Source organism: Schistocerca piceifrons, chromosome X (genome assembly GCF_021461385.2).
Source record: "Schistocerca piceifrons isolate TAMUIC-IGC-003096 chromosome X, iqSchPice1.1, whole genome shotgun sequence".
NCBI lineage: Eukaryota > Metazoa > Arthropoda > Insecta > Orthoptera > Acrididae > Schistocerca > Schistocerca piceifrons.
This window is the reverse complement of record NC_060149.1, coordinates 242,755,315-242,771,814: the sequence shown is the minus strand read 5'-3', so window position 1 is coordinate 242,771,814 and position 16,500 is coordinate 242,755,315.

Here is a 16,500-nt window from a genome sequence, read left to right as displayed (position 1 = left end):
ATATAAAGTAGCATATGAGGATGCCGGATGTCTGTTACTTGTCTTCCGTCCTCAAGTGCCCTCAGTCACTATCAGTCGTGACCACAACTCCTACTCAATGGTTCCCAACACCGTGTCACCAGGAGTAACACTGCTAAGCCTCTCCAAGGTATTGGAAGAATGGAATTTCTCCCCAGGTACCCATCATACTCGGCAATGTACGTCACATGTAGTAGTCCAAAACTACGATTCTTCACTGAACAGAATGCGAAACCATTAATCAGCTGTTAATGCTTCTCTACCACAGCACCACTCCAAATGCAGCTCTTTGTCTTACGTTTGTGGTATCGGTAGCTCCGATGCCACTGCTTAGGTTGGCATTACGAGAGTCACCGGTGACAGCGCCCTCTACCCGGCGCTGGAGAGCTCTACGAGCATCGCTACAGATTCTCCCCATTTCATCAGGTGCAGCAAGCCAGGAAACTTCGCTTCAACTTTACACCACCTTCCAAGTTATGTATTCTTATTGTTTGAGTAAAGGGGATTTAATTTCATACAGCAGTACCGACGTGTTTTACCTTTTCCTGATTCAACCCACGCGCCACCTTCCAGGTGGGATACAAAAACGTTGTTGACAGCAGCAAACGCATGGGACAGAATTCCCTAGTCTGGACACTACCAGTCTCTGCCCAGCGGTGTGTGATGACACATAATGTTCATGGACTCCATTACTTGTTCTTGGACAGCATGTGCATATATGAAGGGATTACAATGTACTTGTTACACATTACAGCGATCTTCCTTGTGGTGGACAACGTGATCAACTGAAACCTTGAGACGAGAATTACTGTCCTCATGTTCCCATGCAGTCCAACATCTAGCCGCTGTCACACCCAGATGCCCTATAAATCTGTATATTGCACGATTCAATTAGTAACCCATACAAATACACACAATAAGGCTACCTTCAAAGTCTGTTACATGCGGATACTGCTGTCTCCGTGTCCCTCGGATCGACCACTCAACTGTTTATGCTGTTCATTCCCCTTATTGACCCCATCTGGCCTAATAAAAACACTGTACAAAAACAACACTTAATGCACTCAGGTGGCCATTCTACATGTCACAGAGCACTGCAACCCTAAATTTACGTACCTGCCGAAGGTGTGTATGAGTGCAAAGTTACATTGGCCTCTGACGACGTAATCTTGGTGCTTAAGTGTTTTTGTCAGGCAGTACATATCATCATTTAATGAAATGGCAGCGTGGTGCTATGCTTCAGCTGTCGAAACTTCCACAAGATGTAGATTTGGGCACACCAGACAATTGTTTCCATCACATGATAAAACCTCCACTAGTGGAACATGTAACTGAAATATCACCTCCATAATTAGAATCAGTATAGGCAGGCAATGTTGAGTCTCCATCAAAGAATGTACCAAATTTAGGTAATAAGAATGAGTTTCACGATTTTCCAGTGTCTCGCCTTTAGTTTATTACAAAACATTCTTAAGTAAGTAACAATGTAACGAATATCTGGACAGTATGTGATTCCAATGTACAATAGACATTCCATAGCTTCTCAATACATTCAACTGTCTTCAATGGCTTATCACTCATAAGATTTTCCTCATCTGTCACCATTCCACTTTAAATATGTATAGCTACTGGATTTAAGCTGTCAAACTGAAACGACTCAGGATTTTCGCTGTAGACAGAGACTGATTTACAAAATTTCCCTACAAAGTTATTTTAATTTCTTTTGCAAGATGTGACATTTGACTTGTCAAATGATATTTCAAACTTTCGATTCCACTTGTACAAAATTTTAGTAATGCTGTTTGGCATTCTTCCAACAACTAATTATTCATCAGCAAACAGTTGTATAATGATGATTCTATCTTAATTGTAATAGATATAGAGATAGTCATCGATATCTACAAATCCCACTGAGTAGTATATTTATGGCGCTTCTGGCACAAAGAGAGCATTTTTAAAAATTTTCTGATTTAAAATCAAGATTTAAGTTTTATTGTATTCAGGATTAAAAAATTTATTTACAATGCATAAGTTCTCTAAGACTACGTTTAACTATAATAGCAAGCGATATTTGCATTTTATTAAAAAAATAAAAAACAATAAATTTTTCTTTATAAATAGGTTCTCCAGGAATGAGTTTATCTACATCCACAAACCAAAATTTCATTTGTGTAAAAAATAAAAGTCTAATACATCTTCCTCTTTATAAATAACTTCTGACAAATCTCATCTATCTACAACATCAGCTGAAATTTTAATTAAAAAGTCCAAAGTACATTTTAAATGTAAACATTTTAATTTTTAAAAAGCTAACTGGTTTTTTCTATGTAAATAAAAGCAACACAAAATGTACTCGAAAGCTGAGCGATTTCAAAACATAGAAAATTATTGTAAATTAAAATGTCGATTAAGTTATGCTGATTTAGAAAATTATTGTGAAGCAAAAGGTTATTCAAATGTAACTAAACAAGATGTAGTGGAATTTATTAGTTATTTTAACATGAAAGAAATGAAGAAGAGAGTACTAAGACATAAAAATATGAAAGAACTTTGAACAATTTTAAAACAAGAATATTAAAATGTTATTCAAAACTCAATAAAGGAAAATTACTCACTCTTTTTCTAATCCTGCTGAGAAAATTAATAATCAAGATAACTAAGTGAATAAAAAATCTTTAAAGGAACTTCATAAAATCTCCAAAAGAAACATTTTTAAAAGTATTACAGTTTTAATAAATAATAATTAATCGCCCTTATCAAATGATCTGAAGACAATAATAATATTGACGATAATGATTTGAATAAAAATATTTGAAGTGACTTCAGCAAATCTGCTTAAAAAGTCAAAAAATATCCAAAACTTAGTAAGCAACAATTAATCGATCTTATAAATGGAGCTCAGTGAATAAATTCACCTGAGAGGAGTAATAATAATATTAATAATGAGAATTATTTTCAAAATCTTCTAGTAGGAAAATATCAAGAAATCACACAAAAAACTATCAGAAATATTTAACTAGTTTCAATTTTCTAGATGATGATGACTTTTTAACATCACCTAAAAGAAGGAAAAGAAAAGCTTCTGCTTTTAAATCCAGAATAATAACTTACAAAATTAATGATGTCGATGATATTGTTGAACCATAAGAATTTTTTAATCCAATTAAAGAAAAAGTAATCACTAGATCTAAGAATATTTTAATACAAGGAAGAGTAATTTTAACTAACATGAAATTTTCATGTAATTTTGAAAGAGAAGACGAATACAAGATTTTAATTTTAAAACAGGTAATGAGGTTTTATTGTGAACAACTAATTTAGAAGATTACTTCAAAATAAATGAATAAATTATTAATTTAAATGAAAGAAATCGATAGGAAAAAGTCTGGTTGGTCTCTATTTGATATAAATGGTTTAGAATTAAGTGTTAAGAAACACAGTCCAATTTGTTGTTCTTCATATATCGAGTTATGAAAAAAAAATATTGATAAGGAAGCTTTAATTAATGTAAATAATGTTTTGCAGTAAAATCAGAATTTTATCCAGTAGATCGTGAGAGAGAAAGAGTTACTAAATATAAAGATGTTGGAAAGGAATTAGATGAAATTTAAAAAAAAGAGAAAATTAATTTTCCTGTCCAGTAACCAGATATTCCGAAATTTCGAAGCAGTATAATATTTCAATTAATGTTGACACGTATGATGAAAAATTAGCTGTATGTCCTCTTTATCATACAAAAATAAACAAGAAAAATATGTTAATCTTCTTCTAATTCGGAATAAAAATAATTGAAATTGTTGTTGGGTTAAAAATTTGTCTAGGTTAATTAGTTCAAAATCAATTAATAATGAGGATCAAATTTTTCCTTGTGATAGACGTTTAAGATGAAACTTTCTGGTTGATTAAAACTGTGTGCCGGACTGAGACTCAAACACGGGACCTTTGCCTTTTGCGGGCAAGTGCTCTACCATATGAGCTACCCTAGCATGACCCACGCCCCGTCCTCGCAGCTTTACTTCCGCCAATACCTCGTCTCCTGCCTTCCAAACTTTACAGAAGCTCTCCTACGAACCTTGCAGAACTAGCACTCCTGAAAGAAGGATGTTGCGGAGACATGGCTTAGCCACAGCCTGGGGGATTTTTCCAGAATGAGATTCTGGTAGGAAGGAGACGAGGTACTGGCAGAAGTAAACTTGTGAGGACAGGGCGTGCGTTGTGCTTGGGTAACTCAGATGGTAGAGCACTTGCCTGCGGAAGGCAAAGGTCCTGTGTTCGAGTCTCGGTCCGTCACACAGTTTTAATCTTCCAGGAAGTTTCATAACAGTGCACACTCTGCTGCAGAGTGAAACATCCCCTAGCCTGTGGCTAAGCCATGTCTCCGCAATATCCTTTCTTTCAGTAGTGCTAGTTCTGCAAGTTTTGCAGGAGAGCTTCTGTAAAGCTTGAAAGGTAGGAGACGAGGTACTGGCAGAAGCAAAGCTGTGATGAGTATAACAAATGTTTAAACAATAAAATAAAACAATATAGAAAAATGAATTTTATTAGACCATTTAAACATGAATTGTATGCAGTTGAATTTAATAAAATTGTTTTAAGTTCTGATGGCGATAAATGTATTACACTACAATATGGAATTAATACATTACCGTATTGTCGCTATAAATTAACTCAAATAATACAGTAGATGATAACAATGACTTCTTACATGAATTAAAAAGTTGCATAGAAGATTAACAAAAAAATGATAAAATGAAAAATTAATCAGTTTTTAGTATTTAATCAAGATATAGCAATTTTTTATATGTTTTCAGATATGCTTCATAAAGAAAGTTTCCACAAAAACATTTTTGTTTCTACTAGCTTTCTTTAAGTTTTTGATTATAGTTACAGCTATGAATACATTGAGAAGAATTGTTAATATCTTTTTTACAATTTTCACAAATAAATATTTTTTTTATCCAGTTATTAATAAGTTCTCTTATACGTTCATGTTTATTTTCTCAAAATTTTTTGTTTCTTCTTTATACAGTCAGCACAACCTGTTTCTGAAGGTATGTTCTTATTTGCAGTTTTTACTTCTTTGTGCATTTCTTTTTTCTTTTTGCGCAATCGACAAATCATTTTCTTTTCAGTTTCCATTTATAAAGGGAAACAATATTGGAGTTTAAAAAAGTAAATTTTATTAAATCTTATTATATGTAAGGGATTCGTTTTTAGATCTAAAAAATAACTAATTTGTATATAATAATAAGAAAATTTTAATAATTATTGATGAAAATAATAATCCATGGTTTAAAGCCAAAGATATGGTTATTCTTTTAGAACATAAGAAAACAGACAAAGTCTTGTAACATTTTGATGATGAAGACACCATTACATTAGAAAAGTTAAATGCCTCTCCCCAAACTTGGAGATACTGAGAGGAAATTAAAGATCATATATTTTCATCATTGAAGGGGGTCTTTATTCTTTAATCTTTTTGAATCTAAAAAAGAAGAAGCAAAACAATTTGAAAAATTGCCCTACTCATTATGTTTTACCATCAATTCGAAAACATGGTGAATGTAAAGTAAAGATGAATGAATCACACTCTATTGTAATAATGTCCGATGGCGGCCACTTTCGCCAACTCGCTGCGAGTGGTTGATGAGGAAGAGGGAGACACATACTCTGGGGCGAGCCCCTAAGGAGAGGACACTGCAGTCATACTGCAAGGACACAATGGGAAACCAGGCAGATGCCCTCACTTCACTGAAGGTGGGACATGTTGTGTAGGGCCTGTCTGACAATGCCAAGAATTGATGGACACCTGCAGCCATTAAAATAGAACAATGTACATGTGAAAGCATCTGAGTTCTTCTGCAGTGGCAGCACTCATTTCACCTGCTTCAGAAAACTGGGATGTGCCGACAATCCAGGACCCCATGGGCACAGGGTGGAACATACACAAAGTGTGGGGAATTGGTTCAGGGAAGTATGTGAAAGAAGTCAGTGTTCTTAAGATCTTTTTCTCAACAGTGAGGTCATTCCTTTTAGGTAATGGACGCCAGCAGATTTTGAGATGAAGCCGAAACATGATGCTGTCCAGGCCTCATGCAGAGAGAACCCTTATAAAGAAGTGTTCTGTAGCTGCTCTCACAACAGCCTCAGAATGCAGGAAAATATCCTAAGAACGTGGAATCATGAGAAACATGTTGATTCATGAGGCACACGCCAGCCCATGCCAGATGGAGAGGCATGGCTATCAAACAGCGATCTGTCACTGGGCTGCATTGTAAATGTTGTCTGCCAATGACAAGGCCGAAAGAAGAGGAGTCCAGCTGAGAGATGGTGGAGAAGTGAGAAGGGGAGTCATGGAGACATGGCAGAAGCGAGACGACATGGGCGTCCTTCCACCATCGCCAACATCCGCCTTCCAACACCGTGATAGCACAGCTTTAGCCATGCAACCGTAAACGGGCAGAAAATGTGGAGATCTTACCTGGGCCCCGATGTGAAGCCTCGATTGTTGATGAGGGCAACCGACTCACGCCGCACAATTATGAGGTGACGTGCCTAACCAATGCAGCGCCTGCCGCCGACAGCACGACATGACGAACGATAACGAATAACTGTGAGATGATTCATCCCCTCTTCCTTCCTCTTAATAACCGACGCTACGGTCGCAGGTTCGAATCCTGCCTCGGGCATGGATGTTTGTGATGTCCTTAGGTTAGTTAGGTTTAACTAGTTCTAAGTTCTAGGGGACTAATGACCTCAGCAGTTGAGTCCCATAGTGCTCAGAGCCATTTGAACCATTTAATAACCGAGTTGTGTCCATGCCCAGTCAAAACAGCCCTGAGGCTTATAGTTTTGTTTTGGTTTGTGTGCAAGAAAATAAATACATTTCTTCAATGTTTTGATCATATTGGCAATCTTTTACATTCATAAGTGAACGCCTTAATTACATACCATATGTGTTTGATTTCATTTAATTATTGATATCAAGTAATTGTTGGCTCGTAATGTGAGGCAATCTCATCAGTTATCTACTCATCAGTTCATGTCTGACAGGAGAGACAAGAATTCACCGTTCACTCATTTTTGGCGCCCAATGTCATGGGACCTGCATAATGTATTAAGATGTATCTCACAACAGCCTGTGTTCCTTGATTTTCATTATTTTATAAGGATCTAAGTGAATATCTAATTTCTCTTTGACTATTTTGATATACTCTTCATCAGTTTCAAATTCATGTTGCCTGGTTTCTAATTTTGTTTTCATAATATCTTTCACATAATTTTTAAACAACATGTTGCTTTTATTTCTAGAATCCCATACTTAGTAGACATCTAAAATACTATATCCTTTTTCTACAGCTTGCCCCACCTCATCAGTCTTCCAGGTTCCAATAAAACTTCTTTCACTAACATTGTGAGTGCGTTCTTTTTCTCATGCGCAATTGACACCCAATTGACAACAGTTTTTCATTTATTCTTACTAGTAAGACGGTATGACACAATCCTTTAGGTGGTACTAATTCAAATTTCATTAAACCATACTAATACTTAGAATAAAATCTGGGTCTAAATACACTCCTGGAAATTGAAATAAGAACACCGTGAATTCATTGTCCCAGGAAGGGGAAACTTTATTGACACATTCCTGGGGTCAGATACATCACATGATCACACTGACAGAACCACAGGCACATAGACACAGGCAACAGAGCATGCACAATGTCGGCACTAGTACAGTGTATACCCACCTTTCGCAGCAATCCAGGCTGCTATTCTCCCATGGAGACGATCGTAGAGATGCTGGATGTAGTCCTGTAGAACGGCTTGCCATGCCATTTCCACCTGGCGCCTCAGTTGGACCAGCGTTCGTGCTGGACGTGCAGACCGCGTGAGACGACGCTTCATCCAGTCCCAAACATGCTCAATGGGGGACAGATCCGGAGATCTTGCTGGCCAGGGTAGTTGACTTACACCTTCTAGAGCACGTTGGGTGGCACGGGATACATGCGGACGTGCATTGTCCTGTTGGAACAGCAAGTTCCCTTGCCGGTCTAGGAATGGTAGAACGATGGGTTCGATGACGGTTTGGATGTACCGTGCACTATTCAGTGTCCCCTCGACGATCACCAGTGGTGTACGGCCAGTGTAGGAGATCGCTCCCCACACCATGATGCCGGGTGTTGGCCCTGTGTGCCTCGGTCGTATGCAGTCCTGATTGTGGCGCTCACCTGCACGGCGCCAAACACGCATACGACCATCATTGGCACCAAGGCAGAAGCGACTCTCATCGCTGAAGACGACACGTCTCCATTCGTCCCTCCATTCACGCCTGTCGCGACACCACTGGAGGCGGGCTGCACGATGTTGGGGCGTGAGCGGAAGACGGCCTAACGGTGTGCGGGACCGTAGCTCAGCTTCATGGAGACGGTTGCGAATGGTCCTCGCCGATACCCCAGGAGCAACAGTGTCCCTAATTTGCTGGGAAGTGGCGGTGTGGTCCCCTACGGCACTGCGTAGGATCCTACGATCTTGGCGTGCATCCGTGCGTCGCTGCGGTCCGGTCCCAGGTCGACGGGCACGTGCAGCTTCCGCCGACCACTGGCGACAACATCGATGGACTGTGGAGACCTCACGCCCCACGTGTTGAGCAATTCGGCGGTACGTCCACCCGGCCTCCCGCATGCCCACTATACGCCCTCGCTCAAAGTCCGTCAACTGCACATAGGGTTCACGTCCACGCTGTCGCGGCATGCTACCAGTGTTAAAGACTGCGATGGAGCTCCGTATGCCACGGCAAACTGGCTGACACTGACGGCGGCGGTGCACAAATGCTGCGCGGCTAGCGCCATTCGACGGCCAACACCGCGGTTCCTGGTGTGTCCGCTGTGCCGTGCGTGTGATCATTGCTTGTACAGCACTCTCGCAGTGTCCGGAGCAAGTATGGTGGGTCTGACACACCGATGTCAATGTGTTCTTTTTTCCATTTCCAGGAGTGTATTTTTCTCAGTTGTTGTTCACAATAAAAATCATAAAACGGCACAGTAGGAAAAAGACTAAATACATACGTGTATTTTATTTTTGTGCTAACACCATCTGCTTTAGCTTTAAATTTTACTCGATTTATTTGACCACCATAAAAGGCATTTCTAATATTCAGTGGTTCAACAATTTCTGGTAACTCTTTTCATTTCTTAAGTTCCTTATACTGTGGAGAGATAAGCCAGTCACATTCCCACATCTCCACTGAATGATATTCTGTATTAATATTTCTGCACTTCTTTTAAAGTCATTTGATAAAGGTCATCCATTGTTTCTTTATTTTTATTGTTATTCATCTCACTTTTAAAACATTTTTAATGCCAAAGCCAAAAAGGACCATGGTATTGATAAACAATATTACTTTCTTTATAAAATCGATCTACTTTTGCCTGGCTATTTTTACATCTCCACTGTTAATTGCATGTGAGATATTATTATTGTTTAAACTGTTTAAGCACCCTACAGATTCTTTACTAGAATTTTCTTTTTATTCTTTATCCAACACAGCGATTGTATTTTCAGGTAAATATTTAGTTCTGTAAATAGCCATCCAGACATCTACAATTGTTAGATAACAGAATGGATCAAGATTAGGTATTTCCAGAAATTGTTTTCTTAATTCCAAACAACCACTTCTCAATATATCAACATCAGAATTACAGTACTCATTAATTTCTTTCATCTTATTGAACACATAATTTTCTTTAACTCTGGAGCTATACAATTTGAGAAATGGTACTCTATCTTTCGGTTTCATATTCTCAACAGAATATAGGAATCAGCATGAGTTTCGAAAAAGATGATAGTGTGACAACCAGCTCACGCTATTTGTCCACGGGACTCAGAGGGTCATAGAGACGGGTTCACAGTTAGATGCCGTGATTCTTGACTTCCGAGAGGTGTTCGGTACAGTTCCTCACAGTCGTTTAATGAACAAAGTAAGAGCATATGGACTATTAGACCAATTGTGTGATTGGATTGAAGAGTTCCTAGATAACAGAACGCAGCATGTCGTTCTCAATGGAGAGAAGTCTTCTGAAGTAAGAGTGACTTCACGTGTGTCGCAGGGGAGTGTCGTAGGACCGTTGCTATTCACAATATACATAAATGACCTTATGGATGACATCGGAAGTTCACTGAGGCTTTTTACGGATGATGCTTTGGTATATCAAGAGGTTGTAACAATGGAAAATTGTACTGAAATGCTGGAGGATCTGCAGCGAATTGACGCACGGTGGAGGGAATGGCAATTGAATCTCAATGTAGACAAGTGTAATGTGCTGCGAATACATAGAAAGAAAGATCCCTTATCATTTATCTACAATATAGCAGGTCAGCAACTGGAAGCAGTCAATTCCATAAATTATCTGGGAGTACGCTTTAGGAGTGATTTACAATGGGATGATCATATAAAGTTGATCGTCGGTAAAGCAGATGCCAGACTGAGATTCATTGGAAGAATCCTAAGGAAATGCAATCAGAAAACAAAGGAAGTAGGTTACAGTACACTTGTTCGCCCACTGCTTGAATACTGCTCAGCAGTGTGGGATCCATACCAGATAGAGTTGATAGAGGGGATAGAGAGGTTCCAACAGAGAGCAGCACACTTCGTTACAGGATCATTTAGTAATTACGAAAGCATTACGGAGATGATAGATAAACTCCAGTGGAAGACTGTGCAGGAGACACTCTCAGTAGCTCTGCACGGGCTTTTGTTGAAGTTTCGAGAACATACCTTCACCGAAGAGTCGAGCAGTTATTGCTCCTTCCTACATATATCTCGCGAGGAGACCATGAGGATAAAATCAGAGATTAGAGCCCACACAGAGGCATAACGACAATCCTTCTTTCCACGAACAATACGAGACTGGAATAGAAGGGAGAACTGATAAAGATGTAGATTGTTCCTATGTAATTTTCATTTTCTGGTGTAGTGAATAAATGTGGAAAAATTCTTTCTTTAGTTCTATCAAATCAAATGTTTTTGGAAAACTACAAAGTGGACCTTGTACAAAATTACTAGTGTCTGTAATTTTTAGATCTAACTGTTTGATCTCTAATAGAATTAATTTAGTTCCTGTGTAGACACTATACGGTTTTATTGTATTTTCAACACAGTACTTCAAAATGAATGGTGCATCATATCCTTTAGCATAGTGAGCTATGAATGTGTAACTCCTTTTTTTCAGGTATCATCCACCTACAGAAATCATCAGTTGTCTTAAATTTGTAATTATCTCCTTTAAAGTTGTGGACTATTATGAGATTCGGAACATATATACTGTTTTTTGGTTGAGTATCATAATTAGACCACATGTATAGGTACGATTCAGTATCTTAAGGATATCATCTTCACAACACGCAAGCTGTTTACCAGCAACCATTTTTCCACATTTCCAGTATTGGTAAACACAAAAATCTTTGAATTCTCCATTAATATAACAACCATCTTTATTACAATTTGGACAACCTTGGACTATAAAATCCTCACCAAACTTTCTCTCACAAATACCACGTTTTTGCAGTAAAGATTGCATGCAAAATTTATGATTTTCAGTTTTTACTGTTTGATTACAGTTTCTTCAAAGTACAAAGCTACATTTACGTTCTTTAAATGCTTCACAAGTACTTTTAGTTTATTTACATTTATAAGGTGTATCACAAACTTTGTGGTGATTTTTTAACTGTTCTTCATATAATAGTGTCTAATGTAGTTTTCACAGTATATCTTGTTTTCTGCAGTTCCATATTCTGGACCATTGCCTCGTTTATAGGTTTTTCTCTCTATTTTGCAATTATCTTGGTAATTGATGTTATATGGTTCATTACATTTATTTCAGAAATAGTTCAATCTTTATTTCTTTCTCAGGGTCACTATAGCTAGCTAAATTGAAATTCACATCACAACCTATATTTATTTGAATATCCAACAATTCTGTAACATTTTAAATGTCATCTGAAGGAAACCCTTCTTCATTGTATTCACCCAACTGATTACATAATATATCAATTATTTCTTTTTATAATTTGTGCTTATCTCCTACTCTAAATTTTTAAACATCTTTTCAGTTAGTTATCTGCCCAAAATATTATTTGTACGGCATGTTAATGCCAATATTATTGGACTACACAGATTATCATTATTAATCATTCTTGTGATACATCTTCTAGTATTTGCCTTCAGATAGATTTATTGGTTTTTGCCTCTGGCACCTCTGCTTCTATTAAGTGCTATCATCTGAATATTAAATGAGGTATCTGTTATATCAACAGTCTCATCAGACCTTAATATATCTCTGATTTCATTGTAAAAGACTTGAACAGCTTCTCGAGTATTATTGGATGCCTTATATCCTGTAAAAATTCCATAAGACATTTTTGGATATTATATTCAACTTATCTCCTTGTCTAAAATTAGTTCTTTTTTTGCTACTTCAACCATAGAATTCAGTGCTTTCATTAAATAATCTGTTTTCTAACTAATAGTATCAAGTTAGCAATATTGGGATAATTAAAGATCATTTTATAGTCAACAGACCAAGCTTGAAATTTTTCATTAAATCACACTCTAATTTTTTAAACCTCAGATAAATGCTTTTTAGATGGCTCCATATCTTGTTCTTGCTTAAATAGTTCGACACTGAATACACAAATTGTATCGAGTTACACTATTTTTACTTGCCTAGTTTGTTAAGTTTTTTCAATAACACAATTATCAAATTTTTTACAAATCAAGTGTTTTTATCTCTATTAAATAAGGACTAAAAATGGAAGCTTTGATGAGAAAGTTTACAGTCACACAACGTTTTGATTGTTGCAGAAGGTATAATTTATGAGTATATACCAGAGTTAGGAAAGATGATTTAATTAATTTTATCGTTTCATACAATTTACCCATATCTACAAGCACGCTCATTTTTCAAAAGTTTAATGTAGAAATGTTTATAATAAAAGAGTATATAGTAAATTTAGAAAACATGATGTAATTTGTTTGATTATTCCACATAATTTGCTGCCACCTACAATGCTCTCGATAACTTGGAAGCAAGGGAACTCAAAGCTAGAGCTAAAAATCTTCGCATTTGAGGATACAGTAATTTAAGGATATCTGAGTTAATTAATGTTATTGGGTTACAGGAGTTTCAGTTTCATCCAGAATTATTTGAAAAGACTAGATCAAGAACAAAGATCATTTCTTCACACACTTGCACACCATTTTTTGGCTTATCTTCTAGCTGACAAATCTTACATTTACTTGAGACATTGTTCCTAGATGAATGGTTAAAGTAAAACAACTAAAATCTTTAATATCTTTGCAGCCTACAAATTTTTTACATTCTGTTTGTTGTTCATCATCATTATCACTCTTAATTCTATTGATTTTATTTCTTTTTTATAATAATCCTGAATACAAATCTTACACCTGCTTATTGTTTTCTTTAACACATACGGTTCTAGAATAAAAACAATCAGCATTTTTAATTTCTTAACAGTTTATACCTCTCTTGGTTGAATTATCGCATGTATCACTTTTCATAGGTAACATCTGTTTAGAACATTCATTCTTGAAGACTATTTAAATGCTTCTTGTAATAGTTGGATGAAATATGTATCCACATACACAAGGAACTCGGTTATTATCATACTTATTTCTTTGATAGTTTCTAATACATTATTTACATAAATGTGAATTTTATCCTAACTATATTTATGTGAGTGAAAGTTATCAATTAACTTCTCCACTCCACGTTTCTTCTACTTCTTGACTTCCATTTATTAAGATCGTTTTTCATTAGCTTAATTAAAATTATTCCTTAATAAATAAATCCACTTTCTTGTTGCAGAGGTCAGAGTAGTTGTATAAAAGAAATATTTACATTTTTCATTTTATTACTGTCATCAGCATTTCTACTTTATGTTTTATATTTCATTTGTGAGTTTTTACTACAATTTATGAGTCACGAAAAAGAAACTGTGACGTATAATGACACACTTTTAACGAAATTACTGAAAACTGGCTAAATATTATTATTCTATATAAATGGAGCTGGTTTCATGCAACAGCTGACAAAGTCTCAAGTACACCTAATGCTGTTTGCAGTTCAATGAATATATTTGAGTTTGTTCAGAAGAATAATTATCAATTAAATTTGAGTTCATGGTTTAAAGATAGTTAGGTCCTATACTTGAAAAGGAAACTGTTTTGATTAGAAATGATATTTTGTGTTTTATATATAATTTGGATGTGACAATTTTAAGGAAAATAAAGATTTTTATCTGGAATTTCTTAAGGTGACTGGTCCATGAGTATGAGGAGAAACCTTGGAAAAAATTTGTTTTCTAAGCAGTGTAACTCAAAGAATAAGATTTCTAAGTGCATATAATGTTTACCATCTTTTAAGACTTTTTGGGAACATTTTTGTGGCTGAACCACAATTTTAGCCCTCACATGTAATTAAACTTAATTTTTTTGTTGCAAGTGAAATAAATGATGCAAAGTGCTTATGCACATCATAGGTACCCATTACTCAAAATACAAACAGAGTAGAAGGATTATTTTTTCCTGTAAGCCCTTCACACTTACATGTTTAAGGCAGACTATTGAAAAGATGGCCCTGTCGTAAATTATGGTACAAAAAATTTTTGAGTATGATTATCAAAAATTTTAGAAAGAAATTCAGTGTTTTTCTTCAAAAAAGCATTTTATTTTCGAAGTTAAGTGACAAGAGCAGTCTGCTTTTTAGTTAAGTATATTTTAAAACAGTATACAAAATTTCAGCTCTCTATCTTTAATAGATTTTAGCCAAAGTGTAGCAGAAGATGAAATAATTTAACTTTCATGTAATTCATGTTAAAGTTAAAACTTGCTTTCTATATTAAACTTGTGTGGCGCTAATGCGTCCCAAATCCATATTCACCTTGTTTCCTGTGTTGATCTTCCCCCCTTTTCTTTTTCACCCTTCTCCTTTCATTCTTGGTTCTTTGGTGGCTTCTAATACTAATTTTTCTACTTCAATGATTGTCCTTCAGTCAATGGCTGTTAGAACTCTGTGCATATTTAATCCACCAGGCACTCACATCAGTTCCATAACATTAAGCCTTGACACTGCTCCGTCATTGAAACTTAGAACAGTATCTAGCACACTTATTTTCAAAGTATTTAATCCTACTACAACAATTTTTGGTATCCATTACCAAATACAGTTGTTCTAACGTTCCATTAGAGTAAATGCCAATGAATGTTTATGGTTATGTCTCACCATGAGTGGAGGATTTATGAAAAAAGGTAGCACATACTGCCTTTTTCATTCCCTCAAGGTCATTTTTATTTTGTCTTATGGCTTGTTCATAATAATCGGTCTATTTCTTTGTCTGCAAGTAAACCACATCCACTAATGTAATTAACATCAGCTAATTTATTTGCCATCAAATTTCTCTTAGAGTTCCTCAATCTTGTACCTAAAGATTTCTGGACATGTCAAACAGATTTTTTCAATATTTCTGTCAGCATAAGGTTTGGATTCACAAACGTTTTGCTACCCTTTTGAGTCTCCATCTTCTAGGTAAGATGTATATATCATACCATATTTCTCCACTGACTTGTGAAAAATCTTCACAACACCTACACATTCCATCCCTACACTACGTCCACTAAAATGAACCAGACATAATGATTTCCTGTTCCAATAGTACGGCCATCACAGTACTTGGCAATACATTCCACAGCAATGATATTACCGTTGTCCAAGGAGGTAGCTGTCACTACATCATATAGGGAACTATGGCCTCTTTGTTTCCACGATGCATCCAGGGCTGCAATTATACATGTATTGCTGTCATTCATGTCTACACTTTGCTGAACATAATTTTTGATACTACTATTGCCACTGCTTCTAAAGTCTACAGAATAATTTTATTGTACCTGTCAAACCTTGTAGGGGGAGGTAAGTCCGTAAGAGCACAGAAAATTTGTGCACTTCTGTACCCTTTGCCTATACACCACATAGCATAAGCAAGTTTCATATTTGTGTTATACTCTCTCTGTTCAGTTATACCACAAGTATAACCACATTCACTTAAATCACAAAAATTACTAACTATTCTTAATTTTGCTGTACAACCTCTTCCAGCATGTGTCTCCTCAACTATCTTCCCACACTGTTGCCACATATCTTACACTGCAAAGCTTCATTTATTATTTCAGATACAGCAGAGATTTCAACAATAACAAAACCTGAATCAATAGTTGGCGTTTCTGTATTACCAACATTAATACTGTCAAGCTCATTGTCCACATATTTCAGTTTTAGCTTCGAAGCACTTGGAGAAGCTGAAGCTGATTCAAGTATTGTGTCACATTTCATTTCAAATTTAGCAGAGTTAACCACTTGGTGAAAATTTCCCGTACAATTCACATTATTTATCACCAAGTTCTTAATTCTT